The following is a 20,627-nucleotide window of genomic DNA, read 5'->3' as shown; positions in this document are numbered from 1 at the left end:
GGGAGCTCTGGGCTCCTATCTCCTTCCAGCAGTTCATGGCCCCGCGCCTGCTCCTGTCTCTCCTCTCAGGTGTCCAGCTCTTTGTGGGGACCCCTCTGTGTCCATAAAGATGTGGAGGGGAATCAGGTCCACATTTTATCAACAACATTGAGAGTCAGAGTCCCCAGCACAACCAGCATGACTGTCCTTGCTGACGTTGATGATGACTGTTGATGACTTCTAGGGCTGGAAGATGAAATCCAGCAACTGCACCCTGGCAGGGGTCTCAGCTTCACTGTACCGGGACCTGGTCTCCCTGCCCTTCCTGGCTGAAGCGGGCAGGGCCCCATCACACTGGGAGTCAGGTGCTACTGGGACACCAGCCCATCACAGCCTCTAGTCTGAGCCTGGCCAGGAGTCAGGATGCTCAGCTCTCCAGGTCCCCATCCCAGACCTTGGCAGCCAGGGCGGGGCTGCACTTCTAGGCCACCCCCCAGCCTGAGGGTGACCAGGGGGACAAGCCAGGCTCCTCTGTCCCCCGCTGACTCTGCCAAGTGTTGTGCAGGGAGTTAGAGACAATACTGTCAGCGACACAGCCAGGAGCTCAAGGAGCCAATGCGTGGAATGTGGTCAAGGTCCCTGTGAGTGAATCTGAGGCTGTAGAAACATATGCATCTATCTTCAGAGGCTCCAAAACTTAGTAACAAACGGATTTCAGGGGTTCAGCAAGAGGATGTTATTCCCCTGGCCTTTCTTTTCTCTCCCATTAGGAGGAGGTGGTCATAAGCTCAGAGGGTCAGACCTTGAGTGGCCGGTCCCCTGGGTCAGCAGCCTCTACCTCCCCCTTCCTCTGACCTTGGCACGGCACCCAGACCTCGGACCTGAGGGCCCTTCTGTCCCTGCAGGGAGGCCACCTCACTCGCCCTCACATCTCAACTGCCCCCTCCCAGTTTTGTCCGGGCCCCCATGCTGAGTTCCCTCCCAGGATACGGGGACAGGACTGGGGTCCTCCCAGCGTGGAGCCCCCAGGGCGTCAGCACTGGCTTGGGAGGGGAGCAGAAACCAGGGGAGCCTGAGGGACGGAGACCGTGCGGCCAGCCCCCTCGCTGCATCAACGGTGCTGCATAGCAGGTGGGGCGGGCGGTGGGCACTGCGGTCAGCCCTCCCCCTGGTGTCCTGAGACCACGGAGCTCACGGGGCTGCGCGACCACCGCCCGCAGCCCAGCGGCCCCTTTCAGCCTGGCTGTCCCTCCCTGAGGGCAGCTGGGAGCAGGGAGTGGTCTCAGCGCCCCCCTGGGTGGACGGAGCTGCTGACAGGAGTTGCCCAGGCTCCCAGGTGGGGGTCAGCAGCACAGAGCAGTGGGGTCAGGACCCCCCTTTGCTGGGCCAGTGGACAGCGGACACATGCCATTCATTCATGGGCTGTTGGTTGGAAGAATACAGGCAGTCCTTCCGTCCTCCGTTTCCCCGCCATGACCATTCCCCGAGCCATCACCAGGGGGCGCTGTGCACCTGCTCAGAACCGGCCGACCCCGAACACAGCAGATGGTCCCCCGCCCCTGCCCCAGGGCCCCCTGGACTGAGCTGGGCGTGACGGCAGGTGCTTCCTCTCAGGGGACAGACTCAGAGCCCGGCCCCGGCCTCCCGCTGGGAGTGACGCGGCACCCGGGGCCCGGACCCACAGCTGGAGGGTGATGGGCTCAGGGCGCCATCAGGCCCCACCCGCTTCCCCAGGCAGAGGAGGGGAGGCCCCCAAGCCCGCCCCTCGCACCGCCCCGTCTCCCCGCAGCCTCCTCTGCTCCTCCCCTGCTCTTTCCTAAGAGCGCCCCTCTGAGCCATGACTTCCTCTCCGGTCCTGGGCTCCTCTCCCCAGCCCTTCACCAGCGCCCTCCCCTGCAGACCAGGGGCCCTCTGTCAGCAGGCGTCGGGTCCAGTCTTCCTTGGCCAGACGCGCACTTCCTTGTCCTCCCTTGCGACCTCTCTGGCCCTCCTACGGAGAAGCCTCAGGGCTGCAGACGCTCAGGTGTGAGCCCAGGTCATCCCCTCCTGGCCAGGGCTCTCCCAGCTGCCTTACCAGGCCTCCTTTACCTCAGCTGGTCGTCCTATGGGCCCCTCTGAGTGTCAGGTCTGAGATCAGCAGACCTGACCCGTCACGCACTTTCCCTCGACTCAGCTCTGAGGCTGACCTGTGGCTCCCATACCTCAGCCCGCCCTGTTTTCACAAGCTGCTCAGAGATGAACCCTCCCCAGCGGAGATGCAACATGTGGCAGAAAGAGCTGGTTCTAGCCCTGCCTCACTCAAAGTCCAAAAACGTTAAGAATGCAAATATCTTTGTAAAAATATTTTTACTGGATAATATCTAAAATTTCCTAGGATACCTATGAAGTCATTTAAAGAGAACTTTTTAATAAAAATGAACTTACAATGATAGGTTTCCAAAACTGTATCCTAGTGAATGAAAAATTAAAAGAGAGCATAGATTTTCCCTCAGGTTAATTTATGCACAATTTTAAGAAATGATTGTAGATATTCACTATCCATTATCACAGTCTGGTTCATTTAAAATCTCACACACCCGGAATGTAATACCTATACCAGTGCAGGGCAAACTGCAGTCAACTGGTCTTTTCGAGCCAATCACTTCGCACTCTGCCTTCTCTAAGCTGCTACTGGGGATGGTTGGTCCTAAGAGCTATTGTGCATCAGGATCCCTGGGGACACACGCTGCTCAGAGCCCTTCAGAGTCTCAATGAAAACTGCTGGAGCAGCACCAGGCCTCCTCCCTGCAGCCTGTGCCCTGTGCCTGCAGGAGAGACGCCCAGGAGGGGTCAGTTCATAAGGCGGGACATGGGCACGGGGTCCAGTGTGGGGACAGCTTCACACAGAGCAAGTTCTGCTCAGTTCAGTAGCTCAGTCGTGTCCGATCCGTGTGACCCCATGGACTGCAGCACGCCAGGCCTCCCTGTCCATCACCAACTCGTGGAGTTTACTCAAACTCATGTCCATTGAATCGGTGACGCCATCCAACCATCCCATCCTCTGTCATCCCCTTCTCCTCCTTCCATCAGTCTTTCCCAGCACTTCACATCAGGTGGCCAAAGTATTGGAGTTTCAGCTTCAACATCAGTCCTTCCAATGAACGTCCAGGACTGATCTCCTTTAGGATGGATTGGTTGGATCTCCTTGCAGTCCAAGGCAATCTCAAGAGTCTTCTCCAACAACACAGTTCAAAAGCATTATTTCTTCGGTGCTCAGCTTTCTTCACCATCCAACTCTCAACTTTTCCATGACTACTGGAAAAACCATAGCTTTGACTAGACAGACCTTTGTTGGCAAAGTAATGTGTCTGCTTTTTAATATGCTGTCTAGGTTGGTCATAGCTTTTCTTCCAAGGAGCCAGCGTCTTTTAATTTCATGCCTGCAGTCACCATCTGCAGTGATTTTGGAGCGCCAAAAAATAAAGTCTGTCACTATTTCCACTGTTTCCCCATCTATTTGCCATGAGGTGATGGGACCAGATGCCACGATCTTAGTTTTCTAAATGTTGGGTTTTAATCCAGCTTTTTCACTCTCCTCTTTCACTTCCATCAAGAGGCTCTTTAGCTCACACACACAGTGAAGATCCAGGCGTTTAGGAATGCAGAGTCCCACCTCAGGCCTCTCTCCACACCTTCACCCCGTCCTCAGAGAAGTGCCCCCTCCTCCTCAGGGCTGAGGGGACACACAGAGGAAGGAGGACTCTGCCCCCCAGAGGGAAGGCCCAGAGAGGAGGGACCCTGCTGTCCTGCACAGAAGGAGACTCACCTTCCCGCTCCGGGGCCGGCACTGCCCTGACCTGATCCTGATCTGCATCTCAGACGCCCCTCGGTCCTGACCCCTGGGCAGTCACAGAAGCCATGGACAGACTCGCCCTGAGGATTTGAGGGGAGCCCATGATGGCCCTGAGCTCACGGGGACGCAGAGGGGGCACCTGGCCTGGTGCTAAAGCGGGGACAGGGCCCAGAGCAGGGGGCAGGGTCTGTCCTTGAGGGCTCTGGTCTCCACACAGGATGTGTGTCTGGGCCTGGACGAGGGGCAGGGGGCGCTCGGGGTGCATTCCTGAAGATGGCTGGCGGGAGGCACGATGGGCCCCCTGACAGAGCTCCCTGACGAGGCCTCGTGGCCTCTGCTCAGGGCTCCCAGCTGTGACCTCCCACTGCTGGGGCCCACAGAGCCCCACCCCTGACAACCCTCTGGTCGCCCTCAGGCATAGAGCCCGGGCCCAGGGCCCAGGGAGGGGTCAGTGTGATGCAAGGGATCGTCTGCATGGAAGGACGCTCCCCTCTCAGAGTATGAAGAGGGGAAGGAGCGGTGTGGGGACGCTCTGCTCAGCTGTGGGGCCACCGACGGCAGGACGCCCTGACCATGCCCACCATGGCCTGGTGCCCTCTGCTCCTCACCCTGGTCGCTCTCTGCACAGGTGACTGGATGGGGGGACAGGGGAAGGGTCTTGGGAAGACACAGGGGCCAGGCTCCATTCTCTCGTGTCTGGACCCCAGAGTCATCATCTCTGTCTCTCCCCCTTCCAGGATCCGGGCCCAGGCCATGCTGACTCAGTCGCCCTCTGTGCCAGGAATGGAGGGTTGGGACAGAGGGTCCCCATCTCTTGTGCTGGAGACAGGAGTAACACTGGGGGTCATTATGTCAGCTGGAACCAACAGCTCCCAGGATCGGCCCACAGACTCCTGGCTAGTGAAAAGAGCAAACGGCCCTCAGGGGTCCCAGATCGATTCTCTGACTCTAAATCTGGCAAGTCGGCCTCTCTGACCACTTCAGTTCAGGCTGAGGACGACACTGATTATTACTGTTTCTCATGGGCTGACTGCTTGAAAGTGCACGGTGCTTCAGGCCCGAGTGTAAGGAGACAAAAGCCTGCTTCCCCCACAGCCAGGGGCTCCCAGGGCAAGGCGTTTGCCCCTCCCTTCCTGGGGTCCCTGAGACCACGGAACCCAGCAGACTGAGTGTCCCCTGACTCAGCACAGCTGCCCCCTCAGCTCGACTCCCCTCCCCAGGGCAGCAGCTCACAAGGGCTGGTCACACACCCCTGGATTAAGGAGCTGCTGACAGGAGCTCCCTCAGGTTCCCAGTCGGAGTCAGCAGCACAGAGCAGGGGGGTCAGTGCCGCCCCTGCTGGGTCAGTGGGCAGTGAACACACATCCCTGACCTTCCGCCACAGAAGGATCTCCTATTAAAGGAAAAGGAAAGGGAAATCAGAGTTTCTTCAAGTAATTTCCACACAGTCCAGGATCCAGTAAAAATTGTCACTTCTATCAAGAACCAGGAAGTTAAATATTGAGGGGAAGTGAGATGGCATAGACATCAACGCTGAGATGCCTCAGATTATGAAATCAGGTGGCAGATATTTTTAGGGACAATTCATCAAATCTATTTGATGAGCAAATACAAACACTCTTGAGTCCAAAGGAAAAGGAGATAAATGGAGGGGGGAAAAAAAAGAATCATGAGAAAAGGTAGTCAGAATCATTTGAAAACAAAATACATGAAAATAAAAGAGAATTCTCTGTATGTTATCAAAGACATATAACATTTATTATTTAACTCATTTATTTGTTCATTGACAGAGTATTTGGTGACAGGAAAAAGAAGCAGCCCCTCCTTCCACATAAGGCTTCCCAGGTGTCACCAGTGGTAAGGAAGCCTCCTGCCAACGCAAGAGTCATAAGAGATGTGGGTTGTGTCCCTGGGTTGGGAAGATCCTCTGGAGCAAGAAACGGCAACCCACTTCAGTGTTCTTGTCTAGAGGATCCCGTGGACAGAGGAGCCTGGTGGGCTACAGTCCGTGGGGTCACAAGAGTCAGGCAGGATTGAGCCGTCAAGCAACTGAACAGCGCCTTGCTCACAATCTCACCACCGTGACTGTTCCCCAAATAGACCACCGGGGGTGGCGCTGTGCACCAGCTCGGACCTGGCAAAGCCTCAACACACCCACGTGGTCCCCTGACCTGGCCCTGCACCCAGGCTCAGTGGCCAGAGTTGGAGGTGACAGCAGGTGCTTCCCCTCTGGGGACAGACTCAGAGCCGTGGCCCCCAGGCCTCCTCCTGGGAGTGACGCTGCACACGGGGCGGAGCACCCAGAATTGGAGGGTGAAGGGGTGAGGTGGTCATTAGTCCCCATCCTCTTCCCAGAAACAGGGGAGGGGAGAAGCCCCCAGAGCCCACCCCGTGCACCCCTCCAGCTCTGCTCAGCCTGCTCCTGCTCCTCCTCATCTCCTTGCTAAGAGTCCCCACTCCAGCTCCCCTCATTCATGACTTTCGCCAATCCTGAGCTTCTCTCTCTACAAACCTGCCCTGGTGACTTCCATTGTCATGACCAAGCTCAGTCTGTCAGAAGGTCATGGACGTGTTTCCAGATCTTCCTGACCTGGACACTCACTTCCTCCACCCCTCCTTGAACCTCTCTAACCCTTCCTTCCCGAGAAGCCTCAGGTCTCTGGCTCTATGTGTGACCCAAGTTCGTCATCCCCCTGCTCCTCCCCAGGTTCCGTTGTTTCCCAAGAGATCCAGGAAGCCCTCTAGTAGCTGATTTATCCCGTGAATGCTCACACTCCGATCTCTGTGCCCTTGAGTGAGGAATCATGTTGGGAGAGAAACCCTTGTCCTGAGAGCTGGGAAATGACTCCTGGCTGAGGAGTGTCTCTGCTCAGCTGCTGTGGGATTGATTTTATGCACAGTGAGCAGAGAAGCTGTTGGGGCCCTCGGCTGGGAAAGCAGGCGCCCTCCTGGGGCTCTGCCCCCGGGGCCATCACTGCTGTTCCATCTGGACCACGTCTAAGTCAGGTTTGCTCCCCGTGGTCACGTCTGAGTGTCCTGAAGAAAACTGATCTGCCTTGTCATGTTCTGTGTCTCATCTCAGACCTGAGACGGACCCGTGGCTCTGATAACTCAGCCTGCCCTGTTTTCACAGATAGAGCTTCCTGCTAAGACATGAAAATCCCTCAGTGGAGATGCCATAAGAGTTAGAAAGATTGCTTCTGGCCCTGCCTCACTCAGAGGCCAGTATAATTAAGAATGCCAATATCTTTGCAAAAATGTTCTTTTACTTAATAATAAAATTTCATAAGATACTGTCATGGGATTTAGTTAAAATTGTCTTATTTGATGAACAGAACCTGCAAAGAAAATGATGTTTTAGAAGCAGAACCATGGCAATGCAAAATTAAAACAGAACCAGAGTCGAACACAACTTAGCGACTGAACATTTCCTTCAGTTATATTTATGCACCTATTTAAAGTTATGACCTTAGATTTTCACTAATCCATGCACACATTTTGGTTCATTTAAAGTCTCAAAGTCACACACCCACAGTGTAACACGCACACACTACAGGGTGAACTACCTGGGCTGTTCTTCTCCAACCAAACACTTTCTGAACTGTGTCATGTCGAAACCAGCCTTGGGAGAGTTGACTTGAAGAGTTCTGATCACCGGGTAACAGGAAGTGTGTCTGGACGGGAAACCAGGGGGCTTTCCCAGGCTGTTCTGAAGGGTCCCGAACCGACAGTGTAACACGGGGTGGGGGTGGGCATTTGCATGAATGGCTCCCAGCGGTGACCTCCCTCTCCCAAGCCCCACACACCCCACCCCTGATCTGGCTACCCCGAGGGACAGGGACCTGACCCAGGGCCCAGGGAGGCATCAGAGAGCTGGGGGTGGGGGGGTCATTTGCATGAAAGGCTGATGCCATCCAATCATCTCATCCTCTGTCGTCCTTTTCTCCTCCCGCCTTCAATCTTTCCTAGCATCAGGGTCTTTTCAAATGAGTCAGCTCTTTGCATCAGGTGGTCAAAGTACTGGAGTTTCAGCTTCATCAGTCCTTCCAATGAACACCCAGGACTGATCTCCTTTAGGAACGACTGGTTGGATCTCCTTGCAGTCCAAGGGACTCTCAAGAGTCTCCTCCAACACCATAGTTCAAAAGCATCAATTCTTCGGCGCTCAGCTTTCTTTATACTCCTACTCTCACATCCATACATGACCACTGGAAAAGCCATAGCCTTGACTAGATGGACTTTTGTTGACAAAGTAGTGTCTCTGCTTTTCAATATGCTATCTAGGTTGGTCATAACTTTCCTTTCAAGGAGTAAGTGTCTTTTAATTTCATGGCTGCAATCACCATCTGCAGTGATTTTGAAAGCAAGAAAAATAAAGTCAGCCACTGTTTCCACTGTTCCCCCATCTATTTGCCATGACGTGATGGGACTGGATGCCATGATCTTAGTTTTCTGAATGTTGAGATTTAAGCCAACTTTTTCCACTCTACTCTCACTTTCATCCAGAGACTCTTCAGTTTTTCTTCACTTTCTGCCGTAAGGGTGGTGTCATCTGCATACCTGAGGTTGTTGATATCTCTCCCGGCAGTCTTGATTCCAGCTTGTGCTTCCTCCAGCCCAGCGTTTCTCATGATATACTCTGCATATAAGATAAATAAGCAGGGTGACAATATACAGCCTTGACGTACTCCTTCAAAAACATTCAGGATCACAATTATTTAGAACAGTATATAATTTTAAAATTATATAAGTTTATAAGTAGTTCAAAGTGCAAGGCATTCTGGTACCAGCCAAATAAAAGATAGCATACACTTTGACCATGTCAGCAGGAAAACAGTAAAAATTTAGCCAGGAACATATAAGAAAATTCAAACAGGTGGTAAAACTTTTCTGACAAGACACGCTGAGGTGAAAAGTCAGCAGTGATTAGCCAGATTGTAAAGCATGTCATTATTGATGATGCTGCTTCCTTCTACGTGCTATCTCTTGAGAAGGTGGTGGGGGTGTGAGCAGAGGTGACAGGGCAGAACCCTCCGGCGTCACAAGCAGGGACGCTAGTTCCGTCACCACGCAGGGGTCTTGTCAGTGTCAGGCTCTGCGGCAGTGACGTGCCACCTGTCCCCACCAGGGTCCCTTGCACAGTCTGTGCTGCCTCAGCTGGGCCCATTATCCAGTTTAGCGATCAGGTTCTCTTGTCCTGGAAAGGGCAACAAAACTGGGGATGTGATGTGCCCAGACACCAACAGGTCCCATAGAAAACCCAAGCCCTGGTGTCTGCGGGTCCCCAACCCTCAGGATCCACGATTTTTCCTCTGGCTCCAGATGCAGCCACTCAATTTCCTTGATGACTCTGGGCTCCTGTCCTAGGATGGAAGGGGAAGACCAGGAGAGTGAGTATGATACAGGCACCTGCTCACAGGCGGTGCTTCTCCTCTGTGTCCCGGGATCTGGGGGCAGAGTAAGGCTGACTAATGAAGACAGCTTCTGCCTCCCAAGCAGATACAGGGGGAAAGCTGGGATATATTTTATGTAGCTCACATAGGAAAGAGGAGACCAGCAAAACAGTACAATTGGGTCAAGGAGTATATTTAAGAACAAAATGACATTGTCCCTTGGAAAGGACCTTGAGGGTTGTGTGTGTGTGTGTGTGTGTGTGTGTGTGTGTGTGCGTGTAAGACATACTAGTTAACTTCTAACAGAAGAGGAAAGAATCCAATGCCCTGCACAGTCAGGGAGCTACATCCATGGGGTTGTCGTGAACGACCGTGACTCGATCCTGATTGAAACAAATTTGCGTCCCAGACAACCCCTGAGTCCTGACCTCTGAGCAGCCTAGGGCGATGTGGACAGACTTGCCTGAGTGGTCTGAGGTGAGCCCTCAGACAGCCTTGAGGTCACAGGGAACACATGAGGTGCGCCTGATCTGGCCCTAAGGAGGGGACAGTGCACAGAGCCGGGTGCAGGAGCTGTCCCTGAGAGGCTCTGATCACTAGGTCACAGGATCGGTGTCGGGGCCTGGACACCAGGGAGAGCTGGTCGCCCGTTGCTGTGGGTCTGGGGTTGAGAGCTGGGAAACAGGCCCCTGGCACTGCCCAGGGGCTTCTGCTCAGGGCTCCCAGCTGTGACCTCCCACCCATGGGCCGCCCACAGCTCCGCCCCTGCTCGCCCCTTGGCCACCCTCCAGCACAGGCACCGGAACCAGGGCACAGGGAGGGATCAGAGAGCTAGGTTGGGGGGGGGGGGAATGTTCATTTGCATGAAAGGACCCTCCCCTCTCAGAGTATGAAGAGGGGAAGGAGCGGTGTGGGGACGCGCTGCTCAGCTGTGGGGCCACAGAAGGTAGGACGCCCTGACCATGTCCACCATGGCCTGGTGCCCTCTGCTCCTCACCCTGGTCGCTCTCTGCACAGGTGACTGGATGGGGGGACAGGGGAAGGGCCCTGGGAAGACTCAGGAGCCCAGTGTCCCCAAGGAAAGAGAAGGTCCACGTCGCCATACGAGAGTCACAGTGTCTCTGTCCTGAAGCTCAGGGGCTGAGGTGGGACGTCTGGGTGAGCTCACCTATGAGGCCCCCATTCTGCTCCTCACCTCTCCTGCACAGGGAGTGTGTCCTGCTCTCAGCCTCCTCTCTGGCCCCTCACAAGGACCAAGGCTCTCGCAGGGTTGACTCAGCCACATTCAGTGACTACATCCTAGGACAGATGGCCACACTCACCTGTGCTGGAAACATTAGCCATGCTGTCAGCGAGGGGACAGCTTGGCTGCAGCCACACCCGTGCATGCTTTTGGGTGCTAGTTCTAGCAGTTCTTCTAAGTCTTCATAGAACCATTCAACTTCAGCTTCTTCAGCATTACTGCTCAGGGCATAGACTTGGATTACTGTGATATTGAATGGATTGCCTTGGAAATGAACAGAGATCATTCTGTCATTTTTGAGATTGCATCCAAGTATTGCATTTCGGAATCTTTTGTTGACTATGATGGCTACTCCATTTCTTCTAAGGGATTCTTGCCCACAGTAGTAGATATAATGGTCATCTGAGTTAAATTCACCCGTTCCAGTCCATTTTAGTTCACTGATTCCTAAAATGTCTATGTTCACTGTTGCCTTTTACTGTTTGACCACTTCCAATTTGCTTTGATTCATATCTAGAGAAGCACTAAATCCTTTCATGGTGACATCAGATCCTCATGACTAGCAAAAAACCTTTTCTTTAATGAGTGGTAAATGGTATTGCACTCCCGGTCACCATAACCTTTGATACTGACCTTCTCCCCTGCTGCTTTGGAGCAGTCTCTCAGAGCTATCTGAGATGGTTCCTCCTGGGCTGCAATCCTCATTTTGCACCAAATAAAACTTAACTCGCAACTCTCAAGCTGTGCATCCTTTTTCGTTGACAGATTAAACATAATAATGTCAGTGATACAGCCAGGACCTGCAGAAGGGCCAAAGCACGTGGTCAGCTTCACTGTGAGTGGATCTGAGGCTGTAGAAAAACATGCACCATTACTGGTTTGAAAACTTAGTTAAAGAGAATTTTAGGGTGTGAGTAAGGGAATATTTTTTTCACTGACATTTGTGTTTTGTTTGGAGGACTTACTGTACAATTGCACTCATTTCACATGCTAACAAGGAAATCCTCAAGATCCTTCAAACTAGGCTTCAACAGTATTTGAACTGAGAACTCCAGATGTATAAGCTGGATTTAGAAAAAGCACAGGAATCACTGATCCAATTGTCAACATTTGTTGGATTATAGAAAAAGCAAGATAACTCCAGAGAAACATCTACTTCTGCTTCATTCAGTTCAGTCGCTCGGTCGTGTCCGACTCTCTGCACCCCCATGAACTGCAGCACACCATGCCTCCCTGTCCATCACCAACTCCAGAAGTCCACCCAAACCCATGTCCATTGAGTCGGTGATGCCATCCAATCATCTCATCCTCTGTCATCCCCTACTCGTCCCGCCCTCAATCTTTCCCAGCATCAGGGTCTTTTCAAATGAGTCAGCTCTTCGCATCAGGTGGCCAAAGTATTGGAGTTTCAGCTTCAGCATCAGTCCTTGCAATGAACATCTCCTTTAGGATGGACTGGTCGGATCTCCTTGCAGTCCAAGGGACACTCAGGAGTCTTCTCCAACACCACAGTTCAAAAGCATCAATTCTTTGGCTAAAACTTTTGACTGTGTGAATCACAATAAACTAAATTGTGATTTATTTAAACTAAATTGTGAGAAATTCCTAAAGAGATGGGGATAGCAGTCAACTTACCTGCCTCCTGGGAAACCTGTATGCAGGACAAGAAGCAACAGTTAGAACTAGATATGGAACAAAGAACTGGTTCGAAATTGGGGAAAAAAGGACGTCAAGGCTGTATGTTGTCACCTTGCTTATTTAATGTATATGCAGAGTACATCATGGAAATGATGGGCCCATCATGGCCTGGATGAATCACAAGCTGGAATCAAGACTGCTGGGAGAAATATCAACAACCTCAGATATGCAAAGGATATCACCCTCATGGCTGAAAGTGAAGATCCTGTTGATGAGAGTGAAAGAGCAGAGTGAAAAGGCTTGTTTAAAACTCAATTTTCAGAAAATGAAGATCATGGCATCTCATCCTATCACTTTATGGAATCAGATGAGGGAAAAGTGAAAACAGTGGCAGATTTTATTTTCTTGAGCTCCAAATTCACTGTGGACAGTGACTGCAACCAGGAAAGTAAAAGAAGCTTGCTCCTTGGAAGAAAAGCTATGGCCAAACTAGACAGCATATTAAAAAGCAGAGACATCACCTGCTGACAATGGTTCTCATAGATAAAGCTATGGTTCTTCCAGTAGTCATGTACACATGTGAGATTTGGGCCATAAAGAAGTTTGAGGGCCAAACAATTTATGTTTTTGAACTGTGGTGGTGGAGAAGACTCTTGAGGGTCCCTTGGACACCAAAGAGATCAAACCAGTCAATCCTAAAGGAAAGCAATCCTGAATATTCATTGGAAGGACTGATGCTGAAGCTGAATCTCCAATACTTTGGCCACCTGATGCAAAGAGTCAACTCATTGGAAAAGACCCCGATGCTGGGAAAGATTGAGGGCAGGAGGAGAAGGGGATGACAGAGGATGAGATGGTTTGATATCCTCACTGACTTGAAGGACATGAGTTTGAGCAAGCTCCATGAGTTGGCTATGGACAGGGAAGTTGGCGTGCTGCAGTTTTTGGTCCAGGCGTGCTGGATTCTCAAAGACTTAGACAGGATTTATTGACTGAAAACTGACAATCAGAAGACCCTAGTCCTCTGCCTGATTGCTAAACTGAAGTGTCTTTATTATGAGACATAATCTGACTTCTGCTCACCTGTGAAGAGAAGAGATTAACACATTCCTTCTAAAGTCTGGCCCTTCATTAAGATGTTTTAAAGACTAGTGGCCCTATTTACTTTGCTTCCTCAGAGCCTATCCCTCTCTATTCGGCCTTTTGACTGTATTTCTACACCACGTCACTCTCTGGTAATATAAACGAACCTGGCCTTCTGACCTCTAGGAGTTGGTTATTTTGAGACATTAATATGTCATCTCAGTGAGCACGCATTCTGAATAAAGTCATATTCCTTGCCATAACACATCTCCTCCAATTCATTGGCCTGTCATGTGATGAGCAGAGAGGGCTTCGACTCAATAACGCTGGGATCATTTGTTCAGATACATCACTTGCTATGATGAACTTACTTCAGATATAGAGGGAGGGGCATGAGGTCTCTGTCCTCAGCAGTGTGGCTTCCTGGTAGGCCTGTAACTTTTGGGGTCACAGGAAAACTCTGGATGTCCTCTAAGATTTTAGCTGAGAACCTCCTTCTTTCTGTTGGTTTTTCAATCAGAACTTCCTAGTTTTCATCAGATTTAACCTCAGAATCTCCTAGTTTCTGTAATTTACCTAAGAACCTCATATTTTCTGAAATTTTGCTTCAGAACCTCCATCTTTTTGTCAGATTTTCACTCAAAATCTCCTAGTTTCTGTTAGATTTTATCTCTCAATCCCTGGTTTCTTTCAGATTTTACTTCAGAACCTCTTCACTCTCTCAGATTTTACCTGAGAACATCCTAGTTTCTGTCAGATTGTACCTCAGAACTTCCCAGTTTCTGTCAGATATTACTTCAGACCCCCTAGTTTCTGTCAGATTTTACAACAGAATCCCACTTTCAGTCTGATTTTACCTCAGACAATCATTGACCAGTTTCTGTCAATTTCACTTCAGAATGCCCTAGTTTCTGTCAGATTTTACCTACGGGGTCCCTAGTTTCTGTTAGATGTAACCTTGGAGCACTTAGTTTCTGTGAGATTTCGATGAAGGAGTCCCTAGTATCTGTCAGACTATACTTGAGTATTGCCTCGTTTCTATCAGATTTTACCTCCGGAGCCTGTCATCCTGTCAAATTTTACTTCAGAACCACCTAGTTTCTATCAGATTTTACCTCAGAACCCCCTAATTTCTGTCTGATTTTACCACGGAACCACCTAGTTTCTGTCAGATTTTACCTAAGGAGAATCTAGTTTCTGTCAGATTTTACTACAGAATCCCTTAGTTTCTGCCAGATTTTACTTCAGAGACTCCCTAGATGCTCTCAGGTTTTATGTCAGAACCCCCTAGTTTCTGTCAGATTATACCAAAGGAGTCCCTAGGTTCTCTCAGATTATAGCTCATTATCGCTTAGTTTCTATCCGATCTTACCTCTGGAGCCTGTAATTTTGTCAGATTTTACTTCAGAACCACCTAGTTTCTGTCAGATTTTAGCTCAGAATCCCCGAGTTTCTGTCTGATTTTACCACGGAGTCATCTAATTTCTGTCAGATTTTACCACAGAACCCCTTAGTTTCTGTCAGATTTCAACCTCAGTCCTGTCTGACATTTTGCGATCCCATGGACTGCATCATGCCAGGCTTCCTTGTCCATCACCAACTCCTGAAGCTTGCTCAAACTCATGCCCATTGAGTCGATGATATCATCCAACCATCTCATCCTCTGTCGTCCCCTTCTCCTCCTCAGAAGCCCCTATGCTGTGTGAGATTTACCTAAGGAAAACCTAGTTTCTTTCTGATTTTACCACAGAACCCCTCAGTTTCTGTCAGCATTTACCCCAGAATCCCCCTAGTTTCTCACAGATTTTACCTCAAGAGCCCCTAGTTTCTGTCAGATTTTACCATAGAAGCCCCTGGCTTCTGTCAGATTTTCCATCAGAATCCCCTAGTTTCTGTCATATTTTACCTTAATACCCCCTAGTTTCTACCTAGTTTTTACCTCAGAAGCCTCCAGTTTCTGTAACATTTTACCTACATACCCCCTGATTTCTGTCAGATTTTACCTAAGAATCCCCTCGTTTCTGTCAGATTTTACAAAAAGAGTCCCTAGTTTCTCTCAGACTATACCTCAGTATCATATAGTTTCTATCTGATTTTACCTCTGAAGCCTGTAATTCTGTCAGATTTTACCCCAGAACACCCTAGTTTTTGTCAGATTTTATGTCAGAAGCCCCTAGTTTATGTCAGATTTTACCACAAAACCCATTATATTCTGTCAGATTTACCTAAGGAGAACCTAGTTTCTCTCAGATTTTTCCACAGAACCCCTTAGTTTCTGTCAAGTCTTACCTCACAGTCCCCTTACTTTCTCACTGATTTTACCTCAGGAGTCCCTATTTTCTGTCAAATTTTACCTCAAAACCCCCTAGTTTCTGTCAGATTTCACCTCAGAAGCCCTTATTTTCTGCCACAGTTCACCTTAGTAATCCCAAGTTTCTGTTAGATATTACCTCAGAACCCCTTCATTTCTGTCAAATTTTACCTCAGAACCCCCTAGTTTCTGTGAGATTTGTCCCTAAGAACCACCTTGTTTCTGTCAGATTTTACCACAGAACCCCTTAGTTTCTGTCAAGGTTAACATCAGAACCGACCCTCCCCCCCCCAACCACCTAGTTTCTTACAGATTTTACCTCGGAAGCCCCTAGTTTCTGTCGGATTTTACCCCAGAATCCCCTAATTTCTGTCACATTTCACCTCAGTAATCCCTAGTTTCTGTCAGATATTACTTCAGCACCCCTTCATTTCTGTCAAATTTTACCTCGGAAATCCCTAGTTTCTGTCATATTTTACCTCAGAACCCCCTAGTTCTTTCAGGTTTCACCACACAATGCCCTAGTTTTTGCCAGATTTTACCTCAGAAGACTATAGTTTCTGTTCAATTTTACCTCAGTATCCCTTAATTTCTGTCAAATTTCCCCTCAGAACTGCCTAGTTTCTGTCAGATTTTGCCACAGAATCCCTTTGTTTCTTTCAGATTTTTACCACACAACCCCCTAGTTTCTGTCAGATTTTACCTCAGAACCCCCTAACTTCTGTCAGATTTTGCCTCAGAAGCTTGTAATTTCTGTCAGTTAGCACCTCAGGAAACCCTAGTTTCTCTCAGGTTCTACCTCGGAACCCCCTAGTTTCTGTCAGATTTGATCTCAATAATCCCTAATTCTGTCTGACTTTTCCTCAGACCCCGTCGCCTCGAGTTTCTGTCAGATTTTAATACAGAACCCCTTAGTTTCTGTCAGATTTTACCTCAGAACCCTCTTGCTTCTTAGATTTCATCTCAGAATCCTGAAGGTTCTGTCAGATTTTCCCTCAGAATCCCCTAGTTTCTGTCAGATTTTACCTCTGAACACCATAGTTTTTGTCACATTTCAACTCAGTAATCCCTAGTTTCCTAAGGCCCACTTGACTTCACATTCCAGGATCTGGCTCGAGGTGAATCATCATACCATCGTGATTATCTGGGTCATGAAGATCTTTTTTGTACAGTTCTTCTGTGTATTCTTGCCGGCTCTTCTTAATATCTTCTGGTTCTGTTAGGTCCATAATATTTCTGTCCTTAATTGTGACCATGTTTGGATGAAATATTCCCTTGGTATGTCTAATTTTCTTGAAGAGATCTCTAGTCTTTCCCATCCTATTGTTTTCCTCTATTTCTTTACATTGATCACTGAGGAAGGCTTTCTTATCTCTCCTTGCTGTTCTTTGGAGCTCGGCATTCAAGTGGGTATATCTTTCCTTTTCTGCTTTGCCTCTTGCTTCTCTCCTTTTCACAGCTGTTTGTAAGACCTCCTCAGACAATCATTTGCCTTTTTGCATTACTTTTTCTTGGGGATGGTCTTGATCCCTGCCTCTTGTATAAGGTCACAAACCTCCATCCATAGTTCTTCAGGCACTCTATCAGATCTAGGTCTATCAGATCTAATCCCTTGAATGTATTTATCACTTTCATCATAACTGAATGGTCTCGTGGTTTTCCCTACTTTCTTCCATTTAAGTCTGAATTTGGCAATCAGGAGTTCATGATTTGAGCCACAGTCAGCTTCTGGTCTTGCTTTTGCTGACTGTATGGAACTTCTCCATCTTTAGCTGTAAAGAATATAATCGATCTGATTTTGATATTGACCATCTGGTGATGACCATGTGTGGCGGTTTCTCTTGTGTTGTTGGAAGAGGGTGTTTGCTATGATCAGTGCATTGTCTTGGCAAAATTCCATTAGGCTTTGCCGTGCTTCATTCTGTACTCCAAGGCCAAATTTGCCTGTTACTTCAGGTATTTCTTGACTTCCTACTTTTGCATTCCAGTCCTCTATATTGAAAAAGACATCTTTTCTGGGTGTTAGTTCTAGACGGTCTTCTAGGTCTTCATGGAACCGTTCAACTTCAGCTTCTTCAGCATTACTGGTCAGGGCTTAGACTTGGATTACCGTGATATTGAATGGTTTGCCTTGGAAATGAACAGAGATCGTTCTATCTGATTTCAAACAACATTGATTGTATTATTATTAAAATTAAAAGAAAATATGACACCATAAGCAGGAGGGACAACAAATGATTTGGCAATCATGGCTGCTAAGGCAGCTGACACTGCAAATTGCCAAAATGTATCTCCACACCAGCCATCCATCTTGAAAGATTGGAAACAACTGTAGGGGTTAAACCTCACTTCAATGTCTTTATTCTTGGAATACTTAGATCATAAATGAAATATTTAAGAAAGCCCTTTCCCCACCTCTCCAGGAATGCTTCTTGTATCACTGGAAATCCTTAAAAGACTTAAATCTAGACTCTGGATTTATCTAAGCAAATTATTTTAACTGGAATTTGAACTTCATCTTTAATAAATCGAACAATTCTGGGCATTAATAGGTAGTTCCTTAAATGTCCTGGCATTTCATATCTCTGTGTTCCATTCTGGAGGGTCTTACATTTAAGTTCATTTATTTAAGGGTTGTTGGTTTACTGGGAAGTGAGTTACAATCTTATCATCTAACTTGTATGCAACTTCAACTCTGATTTCCATAAATATGTCCAAAATATCAAAATTTTGGGGTACCAATGCAGTAAATCCATTAATCATATGAGAATATTTAATCAAAACAAGGTCCAACCAGACTGATCTTCTTTCCCTTCCTGTAGTTACACGAAACTCTCTATCCCTTGTTTGTAATAATTCTCCAATTTCATTGTCTTGCTCTCTAGGAAAGGGACCAATCCCAGCTCTAGTTGTATAAGCTTTCACAACTCCATACACTTCTCCAACATTTTAAGGGGGCATACCCAAGTCAGTACAAACACCGCCAACTGTACAGTTCATGAGGTTATGAAAGGAGAAATTTCAAAATCAGTATCTAGCAGTTCTGCATTTGCACCTTCTACCAAGATTTTCTTTGATGGTCCATGGAAAGCCTCATATAGGAAGTAAACTCCATATATCTTGCATATACCTTTCCATATAACCCTTGAATTTTTGGAATTCATCTTCAGTGTCTATTTCCAAAGTGGAGTATAGAGATTTGTAGTGGTTAACCAGACCTTGGAACCACTCAGAAAAGCCATCAAAGTCAGAAAAAAGATCACAAATCCTAAGTCCACTCTCGTCCTCTTTGGAAGAATGAACGGGGCACATGCCCTTTTTGTGGTACCCCAATTTTTTCCTGCTTGTCCTCCTCTCTGTTTTTCCTGGATACCACCAGCTGTTTGATGAAAATCAAGCACAATATGAGCTCTGGCAGGTATGAGAAGCCTTTGTTCCAGCCTTCCAGACCTTTCCCTTTTTCAATGTTTTTTTTCTACTTTTCAAACAATCCAGCTAGATGAATTACCACATCGTTTCCAATGAATGCAGTAATATTCAGGCTCCACTGAGAGCCGGAATTATTCCACTGGATAATTATTCCACTGGGTAAAAGATGAAGATCACCCTCCACAGAATCTACAACTGCTCAGGCCAGCATTATTTCCTCCCGGGCAGTGGCACAGAGCGTTGGGGTCCTGCACTAGCAGATCCCCCACCTTCCCCTTGCCTTCACTGACCCGCTGCCCTCCGAGCACCAGGGTCACCAGGTTCCCTCCAGGCTGCTCCCTGGGGCAGCCTCAGTCGCTTTGGACAAGGAGGATGCCCCCAGGTTGCTCTCGGCAAACGCCCTGTGTCCAGAGACATGAGAAGAGCCTGACGGCGTCGGGGGCGGCTGGGAGTGTGTGAACTGGATTGCTCTGTAAATTTAAGTTTGAGAGTCTAGTATAAAATATAACATATATTTGAAAAAATAACATTGGTAACACTGTCAATTTCTTAACCTGATATTCGAATTTTTCTAATTTTCTAATTTTTCATTTTGTGTAGAGTATTTGAATCAATATTTAATGATAGTGGTTTGTAGTATTCCCTTTTCCTGGTTTGGTTGTCTGGTTGTTTCTTTAAACTTGATTGATTGATTGATTGACTGATGGCTGTGCTGGGCCTTCACTGCTCCTGGGCTGTGTTCCTGCTGTGGGGCAGTACGGCCGCTCTTCATTTCACTCAACTGGCTTCTCACTGGGGTGGATTCTCTTGTTGCAGAGCACCTGCTTGGGACGGGGAGCTTCAGCAGTTCTGCTTTCCTGCTGAGTTGCTCTGCAGAATGTGGGAGCTTCCTGGACCTGACACTGAAACCATGTCCCTTTCATCAACAGGCAGATCCTGAAACACAGGAAAACAAGGGAAGTCCTATAAATTTCCCTGTTATGTGTTTTATTTATGGGTTGTATGTAAAACACTTTAACTGCTTTCTCAAAGAGCCACAAATTTTACATCTTTTTCAATGCTTATAAAAATACAAATCAAATGTATGGGAAGCATATAACTCCTGAAATTAGTTAGATATTTACGCTAAATAAGGATCCATTATGTCTTTTTGTGGAATAATTCCAGGACAAAATATTCTGTTTCTTCTAAGCATCTTCATCTGTTTACTTATTGTCTCTACTAGAACAAATGCTGTACTTTCTTAGAGAACTTAGAATTTCATTCCCTTTTTCTGCAAAAATTTTTCCACATGTTACCAGCAGGGGGTGATGTGGGACTGCCCTGGGGTCTTTACACAGCTGCTTAGGGAGCACCACTCACTCCAAAACCTGGGCTGGGGGCGGGGCCTGTGCTCCTGGAGGGACTCCGCAGTGCGTCCTCTCTGGCTGCAGAGACCCCTGAGCAGGGACCGCGCGGTCTCAGCAGGGCCTTCCTCCAGGGACTGCCGAGGGGGGAGCCCCTCCCTCGCCTACAGTCTGGGCCGGGAGCTGAGCTCCATGCAGCCCCAGGGTCAAGGAGGGGCTGGGTGGGCCCTGGGTGGGCCCCATTTGCATGGCAGCCCCTTCTCTCAGAGTCTGGGGGAGAACAGGAGGCCTGGAGCAGCCCACCCCACTGTGGGGACCAGGGTCCTATGGGCACCGTGGCCTGGACTCCTCTCCTGCTCCTGCCCCTCTCTCT

The 20,627-nt window shown here is 48.6% G+C and overlaps 1 pseudogene; it reads right to left on the bottom strand.

Annotated features, from left to right (window-relative positions):
* Positions 1-18,098: 18,098 nt before the first annotated feature.
* LOC136145993 (adenylosuccinate synthetase isozyme 2-like) lies at positions 18,099-20,448 on the bottom strand (annotated as a pseudogene).
* Between the last annotated feature and the right edge of the window lie 179 nt (positions 20,449-20,627).

The sequence above is a fragment of the Muntiacus reevesi genome, chromosome 13 (genome assembly GCF_963930625.1).
Source record: "Muntiacus reevesi chromosome 13, mMunRee1.1, whole genome shotgun sequence".
NCBI lineage: Eukaryota > Metazoa > Chordata > Mammalia > Artiodactyla > Cervidae > Muntiacus > Muntiacus reevesi.
This window is presented reverse-complemented; position numbering and strand designations above follow the sequence as displayed.